This window comes from Cryptomeria japonica, chromosome 11 (genome assembly GCF_030272615.1).
Source record: "Cryptomeria japonica chromosome 11, Sugi_1.0, whole genome shotgun sequence".
Classification (NCBI taxonomy): domain Eukaryota; kingdom Viridiplantae; phylum Streptophyta; class Pinopsida; order Cupressales; family Cupressaceae; genus Cryptomeria; species Cryptomeria japonica.
In genome coordinates, this window is record NC_081415.1 from 457,892,541 (window position 1) to 457,911,575 (window position 19,035).

The window sequence follows — 19,035 nt, forward strand, 5'->3', positions numbered from 1 at the left end:
TCTCAATAAAGCATGCCCTAAAGATGACTTTCCACTGCCAAACATAGACATCATAGTGGACATGACTGCTGGATATGAGATGCTTTCATTGATGGATGGTTTCTCCAGCTATAACCAAATTTGCATTGCTCCTGAAGATCAACATAAGACATCATTCACCTGTGCTTGGGGTACCTATTGCTAGAATGTGATGCCCTTTGGTCTTAAAAATGTAGGCACAACATATCAAAGAGCAATGACGACAATTTTCCATGATTTCATGCATGCTTTGATGGAAGACTATGTTGATGACTTATTATGCAAATCTGTCACAAGAGATAGTCATCTAGCCATCCTGGGCCCAATCTTTGACCGAATGGAGACATACAAGCTCAGACTCAATCCAAAGAAGTGTGTGTTTGGTGTCACAGCTGGCAAATTACTAGGGTACATTGTTTCTCATAGAGGTATTGAGGTTGACCCTGCCAAGGTTAAAGCAATAATGGATATGCCTCCACCTTCAAATCTCTAGCAATTAAGAAGTTTGCAAGGAAAGCTACAGTCAATCCACCGCTTCATAGCTCAGTTGGCCGACAAATGTCATCCATTCCAACATCTATTGCATAAAGGTGTCGCTTTTAAATGGACTGAGCAATGTCAATCAGCCTTTCAAGCTCTCAAAGACTATTTGTTGTCGTTGCCTATCCTAATGCCTCCTATAGAAGGAAAGCCATTTTTATTGTATATTTCTGCAACTGAAATAGCACTAGGAGTTCTCTTGGCCCAACAAGATGAGAACGACAAAGAATGCGCTATTTATTATATCAGTCAGACACTAGTAGGCTATGAGCTGAATTATTCAACTATTGAATGGGCATGCTTAGCAGTGGTGTTTGCAACACAGAAGCTCTGACATTATATGTTAAATCACCAAACATTTCTGGTTGCAAAAATCGATCCCCTAAAATACTTGCTTAGCAGAGCAGCTTTGACAGGTCGCCTAGCAAAGTGGGTTATGATTCTTAGTGAATTTGACATTGAGTATATGGAGCGAAAGGCGATAAAAGGACAAGTCATAGCATATCAACTTGCAGAGGCTCCTATTTATGATGATCATCCCATGTTGATAGATTTTCTAGATGAATCAGTCTTTGCTCTTATGAATGGAAGTTATACTTTGATGGGTCCCATACCAAGTTTGGGTCTGGAGCAGGCATCTTGTTTGTCACCCCTCAAGGTGATGCTATTCCCAAGTCCTACAGAATCACTTTCCATTGTACCAATAACATTGCAGAGTATGAAGCACTGGTCACAGGACTTTGAGTAGCGGTCCACTGGAATATCACACATTTGCAAGTCTATGGAGATTCTCAATTAGTCATCTGACAAGTGAATGATGACTATGAAACAAAAGATGAAAAGCTTATTCCTTATAAGCATATGGTAGACTTCTTCAAGACAAAATTCATGGCTATCCATTTCAATCAAGTTCCAAGAATGCAAAACAAGTCGGCAGATGCAATGGCTACGATTGCTTCCATGTTGAATATGCCCCACAATATGGACAAATGTGAATTTTTAGTTGAACAATTGCTGGTTCCTTCTTTTGACATTCCGACAACAGATGTGATGTGCGTTCTTGTTGGTCCCAACTCCCCGTGGTACAATAATATATATCAATATTTGAAATCCCAAATCTTACCACCTAACCTTTCCGCTAACCAACGTCGAGCCTTCATCTGACAGATGGCCAAATATGTCATCATTGCCGACACCCTTTACCATTGTTCCTTTGACCATACCCTCCTTAGGTGTTTGGATTCTGACGAAGCACAAATGGCTTTACATGAGGTTCACGATGGTATATGTGGGGGCCATTTCAATGGTCTGAGCCTAGCTAAAAAGTTGATTCATGCTGGGTATTATTGGCCCACTCTAGAAAAAGATGTTCATGATTTTGTTAAGAAGTGCTACAAATGCCAGATTCATGGAAACTACATTCATGCACCAGCCCAAGAGCTTCATTCTGTCATATCTCCGTGGCCTTTTTCTCAATGGGGATTGGATCTTATTGGAAAGATTCACCCGACATCTGCAAATGGACACACGTTTATCATTATAGCCACAGAGTATTTTACAAAATGGATCGAGGCTATCCCCATGACCTATATCACTGGTGTGCAAATTTCAAAATTCCTATTGAATTATATCATATGCCGGTATGGGGTTCCTCTTTCCATAGTCACTGATAATGGTCGCCCCTTTAAGAATAAAGATGTCAAGGAACTCTGTGAAAAGTTTCATATCCAACACCATTTCTCCAGTCCATACTATCCACAGGGGAATGGTCAAGCCGAAGCATCAAATAAAACCGTTATCAAGATCCTGAAAAAGGTTGTCAATGACACTGGTCAAGATTGGCATGTTCAGTTGAATCTAGCACTATGGGCTTATCACACTTCTATCCGCACACCTACTAGCGCAACACCTTATTCCTTGGTGTATGGTGCGGAAGCCATTTTACCCTTGGAAGTGGAGATTCCTTCCTTGCGTGTTTCCTTGCAACATCTGATTGATGATGAGACACATAGAGTCTCTCGGTTGCACCAGCTTGAAATGTTAGATGAGAAACGTCAGACAACCCTGACACATTTGCAAGCATATCAAAACTGTCTCCGTCGCTCTTATAATAAGAAGGTCAAAGGGCGACACTTCGAAGTGGGAGATCTAGTTTTAAAGGAAAACCCTAAGAATGCATAGTCTATTGACATCATCAAAGGTAAGTTTGAACCTAATTGGGTTGGGCCTTTCACAGTGATTGCCGCCTATGGCTTGGGGGCATATCAGCTTGCCACACCAGAAGGTGAACCTTTGTCTGATCCTGTAAACAACATGCATCTTCGCAAGTACTGGGCATAATTTTCTATTAGCACTTCTTCCTGTATGATCTTGAAAATATACAAAAAAAAAATTGAAAAAGAAAAAATACAAAAAAAAATTGAAAAAGCAAAAAATACAAAAAACATTGAAAAAGCAAAAAAAAAAGTGAAAAAAAAAGCAAAAGGGAAAAAAGAGCAAAAAAGTAAAGAAAAATGATTCGCCGTCTAGTGAAAACCTGGTAAACAAGCGCTTTGGGCAAGTACCATGGTGAAAAACTGGCAAACAGGCACCATGTGTAACAAGATCATTGCTTCGTCATCTGTCATGACCTCTAGCTATGCTTTCTCTCGGCCGGTTTGTCATGACTATCTTTGTCTTGACCCAATGTTCTGTTCCAGGCCTATGATTGGTCAACATCATTGTCTTGCATATTCTATTTCTTGTATATACATTCCGGTCTGGGCTTCTATATATGTCTTTCCGATGTGTATTGGGTACGCTCCATTTGTCATGATCAATCACTGGAGCTTCTAAATCGAAAAATGTCTTGAAATAATCCAAAAAAAATTGAAAAATGTCTTGAAATAATCCAAAAAAAATTGAAAAAAATGTCCTGAAAAAATCTCTAAAAATCAAATAATGTCCTGAAAAAAATCCCTAAAAAGTCAAATAAAGTCCTGAAAAAACAAACAAAAAAATTGTAAAAATTCAAAAATCATAACAAAAAACAATATCCCCTTTGTGCATAAGACAAATCACTGAGCATCCCTCCAACGACACGTAATCACACACTCTGCTTTACTACAAATCACACGTTAACAGATGACCTTTTCAATCAAACCAGACATTCAAATTGATCACAATTGCCATATCAATCGAACATTAGCATCACTATCATTCATCCTTGGCACACTATCATGGGTCTTATACAGGGTGTAGTATACTCGAAACCAGACTGTGTCCTATCTTAGACGGGGTACCGGATTCCCTGAAACTAGACAGCATGATCATCCTATCAGCACTTTCAACTTTTGACAATGAAGATCAAGATGTTTGTTTGATTTGTTGGAATTTGTGCATCTTATCTTTTTATTGATTTATCTTTGGCTTTGGTCATGTTCCTATGTTACTCGATGATGTCACTGAGTGATTTAGAGTGACCGGGATGGTTCATGGTCCTGTTCTTTTTTGTTGTGATTGTTGTTTGTCTGTGATGTGTCTGTCTTTTGCAAAAAGGGTTGCATTTCAGCTCTGGCCTTCCATGCCATGATGCTACGCATCCATTTTGCTACATTAAAATAAAGGTTCTCACCTACAAAGTGCATTAATGAAAGCAATTTTTTCTTCATCTCTCACTATCCTCCATTTCATTTTCTTCTTACTAACATTTCTTTCGTCCATTCGGATCGTCAGTTTAGTCTAGTGCTCCGATTTCCAAAAACATATGTTGCATCCTGCATTCATCGGTTAGTACATTTGCATTACATCAAGCATCACATTAAGTATTTTATCCATTTCATATTATCAATGCATCAAAAACCACAAAAAATACATCCATACATTCATACATGTTCCACAATGGTACATAAATAATGCATACGCCATCCATACATAGAAAATAACATAAGTCATAACACATTGCATCCCATCATCTCGATGCATATCATATTATATGTCACAATAATATCGGAGTACAAAATTGGACTGTCTGTCCTAAGTATGGCCCGCAGGCTGACTACAAAATGTCAAACTACATCTATCTATCATACGGAGCATGTGCCTCTGTCATTGGGTGCTCCCTCTGTCTTTCTCATCCCTGCCATGTCTCACGGATGATGTCCCTCCTGGTCCTGGTTGTGGTGGTCTCATAGGTCCACTCACCCCCATGCTGCTCAATGACCTCCGAGAGCGTGCCCTGCTCTTTATCCTCGATCGTGCCTGATATGAAACTACTCTCTGCTCAGGTGGAATTGCACTCTCATATAGTGTCCTCCAATGGCATATCTCCTCTCTGGTCTCTACCAACATCTGTGCCATCTCACGTGCACTGGCATCCCGAATCGACCCAATGTACTCAATGACTCTCTATTCCTCTCACTGTGCCTGAGCTATTGCTGCATCTTGAGCCACTGTGAGTCTAGCTATCTCCACTCTGAACTGCTCATTCTATCTCTCTAATGTCGCAATATGATCATGCTAACTCGCTATGGTAGCCCTGCACATCTCCATCTCCTCTATCCTAGCTGTCTCCGGCTCTATGGGTATATCTTGCAATGCCTCATGCTCGCCTGAATCTGGCTCATCCTCATCATCCCCATCCTCATCTCCATCCTCATCATCCCCCTCATCCTCATCACCACCCTCATCCTCCTCATCCTCATCATCTCCCTCCTCCTCTCCAGCGAGTGGGAAGTCCTCGTGTCTCCTAGGTACTGGAATGTCCGGATCTATCAATGGCACTGGCCGTCGTCGTGCAAACCATCTCTCATACTCCTCTGTTGTCCCGATGTCCACTACATCTGATCTCCAATCCCACTATCTCTACTGTAGCTATGAGAAGTCAGCATATGCTATGTGTGGCTGAATCATACTCCCCCACTGACTCGTCTCTCTGTGAGATCGGGAAAAGTGTGCAGTCCTCCTAAGTACATCCTACCTCTCTCTAAACTATCGTCTGACTCTCTTTGGCAGATACAACTCAATCACTCTTTGGCAATTCACTAGTCGCCCAATTAGGTACCTCTCCTGTCTGCAATATGGTAGCTCCTCACTATCATCTGACCATCCCGGGCAATCACGATATGGCCTCCATGTGAACTCTCTCAATCTGTCTAGCTCATGTCACCAATACAATATGTATCCAAATAGACCCTATCTCAGTGCTCCCCCATAGCAGTACACATATGGTCGATGTGGTACTACCTGTCTCTCTATAATTGGTCGACATATGGCTATGTGCTCAAATGCCCATACCTGTAACAATGTGACTCCACAGCTCAAAGTCTGCACTCCTTGATATGCTATCTGATGCAGCTGAAAATATAGCATAGCCAGTACACATGGTCCCCATGCATACACCGTACCCTTTGTCACCATCCACTCTAGCACTCTTCCCCATCCAATCGGGAATCCATGTCCTCGTCTATCTCCTGCTAGTAGGCATGCTATCACCACTGCTATCACCACATATCGCCGATCATACTCTGATGCCATGGTCTCCCAGCCAATCTCCCTCTCTACAATATCCAGATCATCTGCATCGCACTCAAATAATCTGCACAATGCATGTATCCCTGTCACTAGGTCATCCTCTACCATCTCTCCATGAATCAGAATGCGGAGGATACACCATACATCCTCTAGTGTCACAGTCGCCAGATGGAATGAGGATGTCTCTGAATGCCATCGCTCTGCCAATGCAGTAAGAAGTCCTATGTTTTCCCTAATCTCGGGCATGAATGTGACATAGTATATCCCCAGTCCTGCTAATGTATCTCTATCCATGCTTCTGAGTCTATGTCGTAACATGAAGCAGTCTGGTCGGTTCTCCCGTGTGATCAATGGATACTGTCGACTCTGCATCACAATTGGGGCATTATTTGTCAGTTTTAGGTTTGTCTCCTACGGGTTGCATTTCCTCATGTCATGTCTAAATCAGGGTGTTTTTAAGCTATTTTGACCTATCGTACCCTTATCCCCCCTTTCCGAATCATTTGCATGCTGTTTTGACAAAAATTAGGGTTGCCAATGCACTTCTGTGCCTGTGTTCTACATCCTGCGCCTGTGTATCATAACCTGTGCCTGTGTATCCCTACACAAGTGCAAAAGACCCTACACAAGCATAGGATTCACCCTACACAAGTGCAGAAGTCCCTTTTTGCATCCCCTGTGGGCCCCACAATGTCCTGCAAGCCAGTCAAATTCATCAAATTGAAAACATGGGTTTTTGAGATACATACCGCTGCTCCTGCATCGTCTGGTCATCTGAATGTGCATACACGTTCTCTAAGGTGATTTGCCATTGGAATGTTTGGCATCTCTCTACAAGTGTCCTTTTCCAGAGCAACAAATTCTCCTTTTTGGCTAGTGCAAATGAGCAATTTTCACTCTCTTTGCCTCATTTATAGATCTTTGTCAGTACATAGATGGACATGCACCCTATCCATCTTATGTTGGTCACGGTCTTTTGCGTCTTCTTTTGTTGGTCCTTTGTGCGTCCGATCTCCGATTGTCAGTCCATTCGATCTTATCATTTTTATCGATCAATTGGCCTCTTTTCTGCATGTTTTCGACCAATTCCTCGAGGGGGCATGCATATGTCATTGTTATTGTCTGGGGCATTTTCATTATTGTTCTTTGAAACAACACTTAAAATCGCATTGTCTCAAAGAGGGGCAAAATGTAGACACCTAAAAATGGTCAATGCTTGCGGAATCATACTTTAACATTTACACATTGCCTTATTTTAGGGTTTTTACGTCGCATTAACATTTCTCCTATGTCACGCACTTGGTCTTTATCATTTGCGAGCATCAAGTCCTTCTTTTGCATTCTTCATATGTCTCTCTTTCGAATTTGGTCTTGTCGATAACAATATTTGTCATGATTTTGATCGATCTTATCTTGTCGCATCAATGTGCGTGCTAATTTGTCATCATTTTGGACATCGTCAATCCTAATTAGGGTTTTGTCCTCTTGTCGATCTTGTCGTTTTGCGATCGATTTGTCATCGATTGTTGTCATTATCAATCTTTTCATCTTGCGATCAATTTGTCATCGATCGTGGTCATCATCAATCTTGTCATTTTGCAATCTATTTTGTCATCGATCCTTGTCTTTTTGTCAATTTTGTCATTTTTGCGATCAATTTGTCATTGATCGTCGTCCTTCTCAATTGTGTCAATTTGGATCAATTTGTCATTATTCCTCATCAATTGGTGCATTTATCAATCAAATCATTTTATCACATTGATCAATTTGTCATCAGAATCATGATCGAGTCAATTATCTTTCATCAAGACCTAATTGTCGTCCTTGCATTGCTAATTCATCTTCTAGGGTTTCGTGATTTAATCATTTAACCTTGTTTGTCATTTCTCCCTTTAAGATTAATAAATTATTTATTTATCCTAAGTCCTCTCATCGCAATTAAATGTTCATTTAATTGGCTAATTATTCCTCTTTTTGTGAATTAATTAATAAATGACAAATTATTAATTAATTCACCTAATTTATCTTAATTCCTATTTTCCCTCTTTTTCTAATTTTCTAATTTTCTAATTCCTAATTTCAATTTCCTCCTATTTTTCTCCTAATTTCATGGGAATGCCATTTCAATTTGTCATAATTTGTCATAATTGACAATCAATCAATTTTTGAAATAGAAATTTATCATAATTTTGTCATGAATTATCAATCAATCAATTTTGCATAGAAAGTGCATAATTTGTCATAATTTTTCATAATTGACATTTTTGATTTACAATTTCCATTTGAATCTCTTCATGCTAATTTGATCATCTCTCCAATTTGTCTATAAATTGGATGAATTTCTTCAATCTCAATCTAATAATCACATTATCAAATAATCACTTGCTTGAATTACTTTGTCAAATCAATCACGCTTTGAGTATTCTTGTGCCAATGTCAATCTTGCTTTCACATTAAGTTTATGCACTTGAAGGTGAGATCCACAAACAAAAGGCTATTTGGAGAAGAAAGAAAGACAGTGGAGCCGCATGAAGGAGACATTCGAATCTGCGTCTGGTTTGCTTAGTTTTTAGTTTTGAATGTTTTATTTTCATGTCTTTATTGAGTGTGTTAGGATTGATCATTGCAATGAGATTTTGTGATTGAGCTATGATTAATATTTTGAATTGCTTTGATGATTTCCGATTTCCTAGCCACACAAACTACTAATCTAGTTGTTTTGCAAGACGCTTTTTGAAGACTCCATTTTTCAAACTACTAATCAAGTTGTTTTGCAGGTTGCCTAGTTGATTCAACCAAATATTGTGCATTTATTTAAATTAGGCACCTAGATATTAATTAAAATGGAATGAACCATTGTCTTATTTGTCTTTAAGAAAAGCATAAAGGTAGGAGAGTATGCTCTCATCTTGCTAGACGATCAGAAATCTAGACCCTCCAACCTTTTCTTGTTTGATTGTGTGTTTACCTCTAGCGGGCCTGCCCTCCCAACTTGCTCTTTGAAAAGGTAAGAGGGGAATGACCCAAGTGAGTACATCTAGACTTGGGGTTCCCAACTCACTATAATAAATAGGCCATTGACTACAAAAGGGTTAATGGTTGGGGCTATATGAGAGTTCACTCTCACATTGGGTGCTTAGTAGGGTCCTAGAGATCTCAATCATGCTTGCGTGACTACTAAGTTCTTGGTGCTTCATTGGGCTATAGGCCTCAATTGGGCTTGTGCAACTTCGAAGGGTAGCTCCTAACGGGAAGACTTACTAAACACCTTGTTCATAGTGGCCAAAAACCTTCTAGTCATTGGTGCAAGAGGTCAGACCTCTGAAGCTACCCATATTTTTACAGCCCTTAGTAGAGACACAAAGTTTTCCATGAGGAGTTTTCATGGGAATTGATGCTTGGCTGCCCCAAGAAGTGAGTGTCGTGGAGGGGAGCCAGTGGGGTCAAGCATCTAAGTGTCTGCTTTGGGTAAGCGTAGTTGGGAAACCAATTGGGATTCAATGACTATTGTCCTTGCCAGCTTTAAGAATGTTGTATATGAGCATGAGTGTCTTTGAGATAATATGCATTTGATCATTGTGTTTGCTTTGTTTGATACATACTTGCCAAGAGAAGACTAAAAACACATCACTATCCCCAAACACTTTGCAAAAACACTTATCAAGACATAAACAATTGTCCAAGTCATTACCCACACCAAGTCCAAAAATTGCATCAAAGCTCTATCCATCCCATATTTCATAAGCCTAAGAGAGAAGCTAAGAGTCCATCCTCTCCATCAACATTCAAGTTTTTCCTTTGAAACACCAATTATCATCCAAATCAGGGTGGTCGTATCCCTTCATACAACTTGTCATTCGAATCTATCCTTCATGTTCATGCCAAAGACAACCTAGTCATCAAATTTCTTCTAAACCATCACTACCATACCTCCTCCATCAATCATCCTCAAATTTCCTAAGTCCTTTCATCCTCAAATTTCTTAAGTCCTTTCATCACAAATATCATGTATGGTCGCAACTCGATCCCAAAAGAAAAAGATGGTTGAACAACAATATGGCATGCTAGACATTGGTGTCCTATATGAAGATCCCACACAAGATCATACACAAAGTGGGCAACCTAGCAATCAATATCAAAGCCAAAATCCTGACATGGTTAGCCAAGATGAACTTTGTCCAGAAGTGCAAACTTTCCTAGTAGATTCTTATAACCAAGTGATGATGGACAAGTTTATTAAACACAATCCTACTACACTTCTAAAAGCTCTTCTTGAAAATGGAGCTCAACTTCCGCTTGAGTTTAATAGATCCACTTTCTCCCAACAACCACAAGGAGACCTCGCTCCCACACAAAGTGCTGCACCTACTATTCAAACTCAATCAATTGCAGCCCCATCAATCATCCAAGCTCAATCAATGCCACCCGCGGTACCTCCCACCGTGGTCACCATCCCAGCTTTTTCCTCCTTACCATCCATACCACTATCAAATCTGATCTCATCTATTCTCCAACAAACTTCTATAACACCTCCTTCTATTCAACCACATATTTCTATTCCACAAACTTCCCTTCCTCCCAACTGTTGTCCTCAAAATCTAAATCCCTTTAACATCCTTAAAATAATATGATTGAACGCGGTGCAGAAGAGACATTAAAGATAAGGAAATTCTCAAGACAACATATGACAAGGTTTGATTGAATCTTCTACACTTCGGACTTACTCAGAGCCCAGGTGGGTATACCTTTGTGAATTAAATTCACACTTTCAAACATAAACCCACAACAAACCAATCCAGGAAACCAGTGGATCTATTCACCTTGAAATTAACTGAAAACAAAGAATGGAATTATAATTAAATTCAGTACTTCAATCAACAAAACATGCAATAAACAACTTCAATCAATACCAGTGCCTTATCCAAGGTCACAGAGTCATCTAAACTCTGATAATACTCCTTAAACAAAATATCTTTACGCATCCCATTGGCTTGGTTTCTATTAATCCTTGTATATGCCTGACAACTATAAGAATTTATGCATTCCAAATTAAGCTATGATCATCAAGATTCAAAGTCTCTTCCAAAGAGTTTACTGGTATGAGTGATCCCCGCATCTTTAATTTCCCTCCTAAAGAGAAAAGCTAGCAAACACTTCTACTAAAATTGCCTAGCAATCCCATTCAAACAAAATAACCCTGGATTATTCAGAATGAAAATAGTAAAAAGATTGTAAACACACTTGAAGATGACACAAAGCTTCACTCAAAATTGATGGTTTGTATATTGATATTAAGTTCAGAAAAATATTACAAGAAGTTTTTGAATATTCTCCATTAGACTTAGAAAAGCTCAGATAAATTTCTGCAGCATTTTCTTACAATTCTTTGTGATCCCTCTTCCTCTACTCCTGGTATCCATTTATAACAACATGGATGCACAAAGCTTCGAACTTCTCGAGGAGAGTTTGTTACAATCATTTCTTTCAAAACAAAGAGGTTACAAGCTTTTCACAAAAACAATTACAAGCTCTTTTCGGCCTCTGCAGTTTCTTCAACAAGCTGTTCAGTTGCAACCTCTTCTACCTTTTCAGGGGCGCTCTCCAACTGGTCTGGATAATGGGTGGCATATTTTGTTATCCACTCATCATACACATTTTCTATCGGCCAAGAGAAATTAATCACTTTATCCTTAGTCTTGGTCAACCTTTTTCAGGAGTTTCTCATTTTATTGACTTTTGAATTGAGAAAACCATAATGTGACTTAACTTTCTCTATCTCTTGTATTGTCAAAACAAAGAAAGAAGCATCATCAAGATCAATAATTCCCTTAATTCTTGCTGATAGCTTGGCTTCTACCTCCTTAAGCCATATTTGTTTGTCCTTCAGCTGATCTGGGCTAGCAAAAACTCTTGGGAGCAACTCAAAAACTTGATCAACATATTCCTTTTTGCACAAATTAACTTTCCTATCAACATTATCCACCTCTGCTGCTAATTGTACTAAATCTTTAGTGATGTCAAAAGTGGATCTAATGATAGGATTGGCCCTTTCTTCATCACAGGATACACACATAAACTCTAAATCTTACTCCCTAGGCCTCCATTTGGCAAAAATAGGTGTCAAAATGGCCTTGTCTCCCTTGAGCTCATTCCATATATCCACAATTTTACCTACATTGTTGTAGAGTAATGAGGCATTCATTGTATGTACAAAACTGGAAGTTGTAGCCCTTACTCTCTCCTCATACTTCTTTGCATACAAGGCCTGAGCCTGTTTTAAGTTTTCTAATTCTTGAGGAGTAATTTCAACAATTTGAAAGCTAGAGGGTGCTGGAGATGGTGGAAACTCAATGATAGGGCTAGTAGGTAGAGGTCTTGCAGGAGAAGAGGAAATCATCAGTGTTGAAGACTCACCTTGATGGTATTGTCTAGTCAACTGGCTCTGCAGCTTAGCAATGATGCTATCCTTACCTCTTACCTCCTCCTTAGCACTGTTATAGGCCTTTAAAATTGTTTCCAACTTGACTTGGAGGTTCTCTTTCTCTTTGGCTTCCTTTTTTTCTACTGCAACACTAAATTTTGCTGTCTCTAGAATAGTGCTAGCAGCTTCCACTACCCCTATACTCTCCACTCTTTTCACCATCATCCCACCAACGTAACTTGACCCTGGGTTGTCTTTTCTATTCTTACTCTCATTTCTCTTGAGAGACCATATGACAAGTTCAACATTATCCTTACTGAAAGTAATTCCCTCCATGGGTTTGGTCTCCTTCCTCACTGCGTCTAGTACCAGGGCATCTGCTATATCCCACTCGAGTAAAATAAGCACTCCAGCTTGTGCCACCATATCTCTCCCTTGCTCAGGGGTGATGGTTTTGAATTCTTCCATCATCTCTTTCTTTATTTCATCTTCTACTAGGGTTGGATCTTTATTAGGTTGCTCCGCCTTTCTCTTTTCACATCTAGCATTATATTTATCTATGTTCTATTTCCATATAAACTACATAAATGCTTTTGATGTGACAAAATTGTTGTCAGCCAAGAAGGCATTACTTGCCTGCATTATCTTAGGATCCCACTCCTGGCCTTTGAGTTTAGTGGTGGTAATGTCCATTCTAGTAGCAAGGGGTTCTTCTAGCATTCCTTTTTCCACTTCATCATAAGTGTAGGCAATTTCCCCTATACTGCCTAACTGTAGGAGTTGCTCAGCTGCTGCTTGCTCATATCCTATATGAATAGGGGATTGGGATGGGGAATACAAAGGTGCATCTAATTGTACTTATTTTCCTACCCTTTGCTTGTTTGGGCACTCTTGGATGTCAAGGACATCTTGTATCTTCCTCTTTCCTTTAGAGGTAGAGGGCTCCCCTATTGTAGGCATCAACACACTATAGCTAGATTTCTTGTGCAGTGTATAATCACCAGGAGGGATTGCTTTGCTGGAAGCTGACCTACTTAGGATCATTCTCACCTTTTCAGGGTTGCTTTTGATTACAACTTCCATCTTCTCCTTCAGGGTCTGCATCACATCTTCAAAGCAAATAATTAAAAACTTTATTTTCTCCTCCAAAGGGAAAAAGCTAGACAATGGGTCATAGCTGGCATTAAACGGATGCATGAAATCCAAGGCTTTCTTACAAGCCACCCATTTCTCTTTCCTTATCTCTTGCTCATCTAGATCAAACTCATTTCTGATGAGGTCTTCAGGAAATTGAAATTGATGGGGCCTACCTCTGCATGCTGCTTTCTTTCTAAACATGTCGTTGAAGAAGTCTTCTGGATCAACACACCTAGACACTATAGTGGACAAATGATAAGGCTTGAGAAAATCCTCAAACAATTCCAACCTCCTTTTGTTATTACAAATTGGTGGGCTATGGTAGCTGCAGGGAAAATAGTCCCTTTACCCCTGCCTATCAACTCTACATCTTGTACACCAATAATTTGTCTAAGGATCTCTGCAATTCCAACTTTAAGAGGGACCTGGTAAGGTAGCAAGAATGGGGTGCCCCTAAAACCAAACACTCTGAAAACTATCGAGACTGGATACAAATAAATGTCACCCCAATTGTGAACAATTTTTAAGTTCTCTGTGAATTCTTTTGGTCTTATGAATTCCAAAAGAACCTTGGGGATTTTTGGGTTCTCTGAGCAGAGGAGAGTCTTGATCTTGGATGCAAAGTATTTGTCAAACTTCAAGAAACTAGCATCCTCTCTATCCCATGACAACACAATACTCCATAATTGTACCGATATTTTTCTCCTTCTTTCTCCTTGACAAGATCCAGTCCACTGGCAAATTAATCACCACCTTTGAAAAGAAATAGATGCATCAGGAGTGAGTACCATCCGAAAGGCCTATCCACCTTTCCATTCTTTATTCCTATTAACCCTCCATGGATAGCATCAGCAATGAAAGAAGCATAATCAAATGTAATTGCAAGAGAATGATTCAAAGTCTGAGCAATCATTAACAGGTAGTGATTTGGCATATTTGCTTCAGCATCTTCTCCCAAAACTTGGCAAAGTGCCCAATACATTCCTTTAGCCCTAAGGGTGAACATACTCAATGAAAAGGGCTCTTCTGTGTTGGGTCCTAAACTGTCAACCCACCTATCTTCACAAAAAACTCCTTGAGAGGCCCGTTCCTAAGATGAATCCTCTGTGCATTGTAAATTTGAGCTAATGATTTGAAATTTATGGGTTCTAGAAAATTGGTAAACTCATTAATCCCAAAAGCATTCCTAAATTCTTCAGCATTAATCTCTATAAGGGTTTTTCCATTTATATCTCGAATGCTTCTTGTGACTAGATCATAGTTGAGCGCAGTTTGGGTCAACAAATCTATGTCCATAAATACCCCTAGGACTACCAATTTCCCAACATCTAATTCTCAAATATCATTTTGTGGAGCCAGAGAATTTCTCATTCTAAATCCAATCTTAATAACCCCAACCTAGACAATCCAACCTGTGGGTCTCTCAACCAGTTACCCTTGTCATACAGTCCTTCTCCTATCTTTAAACAGGGAGCTCTTGGCACTAATTCTTTTGCCTTCGATGCCTGATTAGTTGACAACGTCAACTGTTCAAGAAAATCATCACAGATGCTCCTTTCTAAATAATTGACTTTGCCAGAAAATTCTCTTTTAGGAGCCATTTTTAAAAAAAATTGTAAGAAATGAATACCACTCCTAGACACTTTTGTGACAAATCAATATCTTATTTGAAACACACCACACAGGAATTGCTACACAAGAGTACGAGAAAACCTATTCTTAACTTGAAGGAATTTGCTCTGCAACTGAACTGACTTGCTCTGTACCTGAAGAAGATAGCTCTGCATCCGCTCCTCTGCAAAAAATTCTTTAAAAGATATCTTCACCCAGTTGATGGGAAATCCTATATTGTACTTAGGGTCTTAACTACAACATTGATTCTGCATGCTTCGGCCGTCCCTTCAAAATTGAATTCATAGGAGAATTCATATTTTTCGCTCCAACGTGTCACAACATTCCTGCAAGTCTTTCATTTTGCTCTTTCACAACTTCGCGATGCATAACTATCAGGCGGCTTGGTCCTACGAAATAGCGCCGACCGTTCGATCAAAAGAAACTTGGTCAAGCGTTATACTGACTAACAACTTTGGCTCCGCGTTGGGTCCCACTTCTCTATTGGCAACGTGCTACCACGTGGCGCCCGACCATTGGCCTTGAAATGTCTTTCACATTCGACTTAATACTGGCCGCGTGTGCTTTTCTTATACCACCGGTTCCACCTTGGCAGGCCCACAACTTTTTTCTAAGACCACGTGTCGCCGGACACATTGCCATCCATCATGACACATGGATGGTTCTTGTTCACTTTCACTATTTCACAGGGTATAAAGCACGAGCATCTTACCCTTGTGAAATAGCGCAGGCGGTCAGATCATTTTTTAATTGATCGGCATTTGACCATCTGAATAGGCTTTGGGAGTGGTGGGCCCTTTGATTCACTGTGAACACGTGGCATCCAGTCATCTTCAGAGTTGACATGACCATCTATCACGACACATGGACGGTTCTCATTCACTTTTGCTATTTCACAGGGTATAAAGCACGAGCATCTTACCCTTGCAAAATAACGCAGGCCGTCACATCATTTTTTTAATTGATCGGCTTTTAATCATCTGAATAGGCTCCGGGAGGGGTGGGCCCTCTAACTCACTTTGAAAACCTGGCATCCAGTCACCTTCAAAGCTGACTCGTCGCTTTTTCATTTGCCGAGAGAAAGCACTAGGCTGCAGTTAATTCTTGATAGCTGTATCCACTAGGTCATCTCCTAACTTGTGACCTGACTCACCTCTGGGGCCCACCTTTTAACCTTTAATCTCGACCTACTGACTATTGTGACTTATGCTGCGTGCCACCATTTGACTTGCTTTCATCAACCAGCTAGACCGCCTAGGTGGCATGCCATGTCATTTTCTCAACTTCACTGGTTTTAAACTATGCGCAACTTCGCCTAGAGAAATAGCGAAGCCGTAGATCCATCCGCGAGATGTGCACTAGTTATTGGGCCCGACAACTTTAGGAGAAATACACATAAGGCATAAATTTTTACGATTAATTAACATGACCGCCTAGGCAAACGACAAGGGGGGACACTTCCTATGATCCCATGACCCATTACTTAATTGGATAAAGCAATGAAAGAATAGGAACCAGAGGGTTTTAAATAAACATTAGAGGATCTAAAATAAAAAACCCCTAAACCCTTAAGGCCTAAAATAGAGCTGAAGCATTTGAAAATGCGCCCTACTCAAAATTTCAACAAACCATAGCCAATCATGGGAAAAGAAAGTCCCATTTTTAATCAGTGATAACAGTAGCTCTGATTGGGGATGGTTGATCACAAGGTCAACACAAGAAAACTTAGAAACTCTGGAGAAACAGACCAAAACATATACCAAAATAGAAAAGCAGGAAAGGAACAAAATATGTACAAACAAAGGACCTACGGTGCATGGACATTAAGAGAAATAATGTTTCAGGAATTGTCCATGCACTGGAAATTCCTGTATTTCATCATTCATATTCTTCAAGAAATATGAATCCTTACCATTTAAGTCATAAACCACAAAAGGGCCAATCCATAGTGATTCAAATTTCTTGTGCTTTCCCTTATCTTGTCCTTTTGGATTCCACTGAAGAACCATGTCATCAATTTGAAACTTCCTTAATGATGTCTTTTTATCAAAAAGATATTTTGACTGCAACTGGATCTTCTGATTTCTCTTATGGGTAAAAGTCCTAAGCTCCTCCATTTCTACAATTTGGATCATTCTATTTTCCATCGGTTCAGATATCTCCATGTCCTCATTTTGCAAAAAATTATAAACTGGAAAAAGATTATTTACCGGCAATCTGGCTTGGGCACCATAGACTAATTCAAAAGGTGACATTCCAATGGATTTATTAACTGTTATTCTATCTGCCCATAGAGCTAACTTCAATTTTTGATCCCAAGATCTTTTATTCTCTTCCAGGATTTTCTTGATGATATTCAACAGGCTTTTATTGCTGGATTCTGCTTGTCCATTCCCCTGAGGGTGATAAGGTGAAGAGTATGACATGAGTATACTGTGAATAGTACAAAAGCCTACAAAATCTTTTGATCTGAAACACATGGCATTATCCATCACCAATTTTGCAGGTGTTCCAAATATAGTTACAACATTATCCATCAGGAAATCAATGACAACTTTACTAGTAGCTCTTCTTGTGGGGATGGCTTCTATCCATTTGGTGAAATAATCAGTGGCCACTATGATCCATCCGTGACCTCTCCCTGACCTCTCAATAATCTCTCCAATAAAATCAATGTCCCATTGGACAAAAGGAGCTTCTACTGAGACTGGATTTAGGGGTAAGGCTCCTTCATACTTCAACTTGGATGAGAATTTTTGACATGGGTCACATTTCTGAACATATGCATGAGTATCTTTAAATAAAGTGGGCCAATACTATCCAACTCAAATTATCTTACCAACAGTAGTCTTTCAAGAGTAGTGACCTCCACATACTCCATCATGCATTTCAGTCAACACTTGTTTAGCTTGAAATTCATCCAAACACATTAGTAGCTCTCCGTCTCTTTTCCTCTAGAAAAGGTCACCCTGAATGAGCACATACTTTTGGGACTTGAGTTTCAGAGTTCTTTTTTGATTGTGTGTCATCTCTTCTGAAAATGTGGTACCTTTTAAAAATTGGACTATCTGTGAGTACCAAGGTTGCCTCTCAATACTAGTGACTAAAGCATCTCCAACTTCAACGTTATGTATTTCTACACTCATGAGATTAGATTCAATTATGAGCTTAGCCAAACCTAAACCTCTGACCAATTTGGTGATCTTTATCTCCAAGTTGAATTCTTGAATTCTGTTGATCCATCTGCATCTCTTCCCAGTAACCTCAGACTGAGACAAAATATCTTTAACTGTAGCATGTGGGACATAGGGAATGATATTTGCATTCACTAAGTACGGCCTAAAAGCTTTAACAACTTTAACTAGAGCATAAGCTTGTTTCTCCTTAGTCTCATATTTTAGTTCTACTGCCTGCAAAGACTTGTTGTAGAAGGCTATGGGATGTTCATATCCTTCATTGTCCTTTTGTAGCAATACTGCAGCCACCATATGATATGAAGCAAAAGAAAACACAGAAAAAGGTTTACTATAATTAGGAGATTTTAGCACTGGTGCTTCCTGAATAGCCTTTTTGATTTTAGCAAAAGCCCTTGAGGTTTCTTGGTTCCAACAAAATTTGGTATCCTTCTTAAGCAACTTGACAATAGGCTTCACTATCTCTGCAAAGTTTGCAATGAATCTCCTAACAAAATTTACCTTGCCTAAAAAATATTGAATACCTTTCACATTTTTAGGTTCAGACACCTCATTGATTGCTTCAATTCTTTCAGGGTCTAT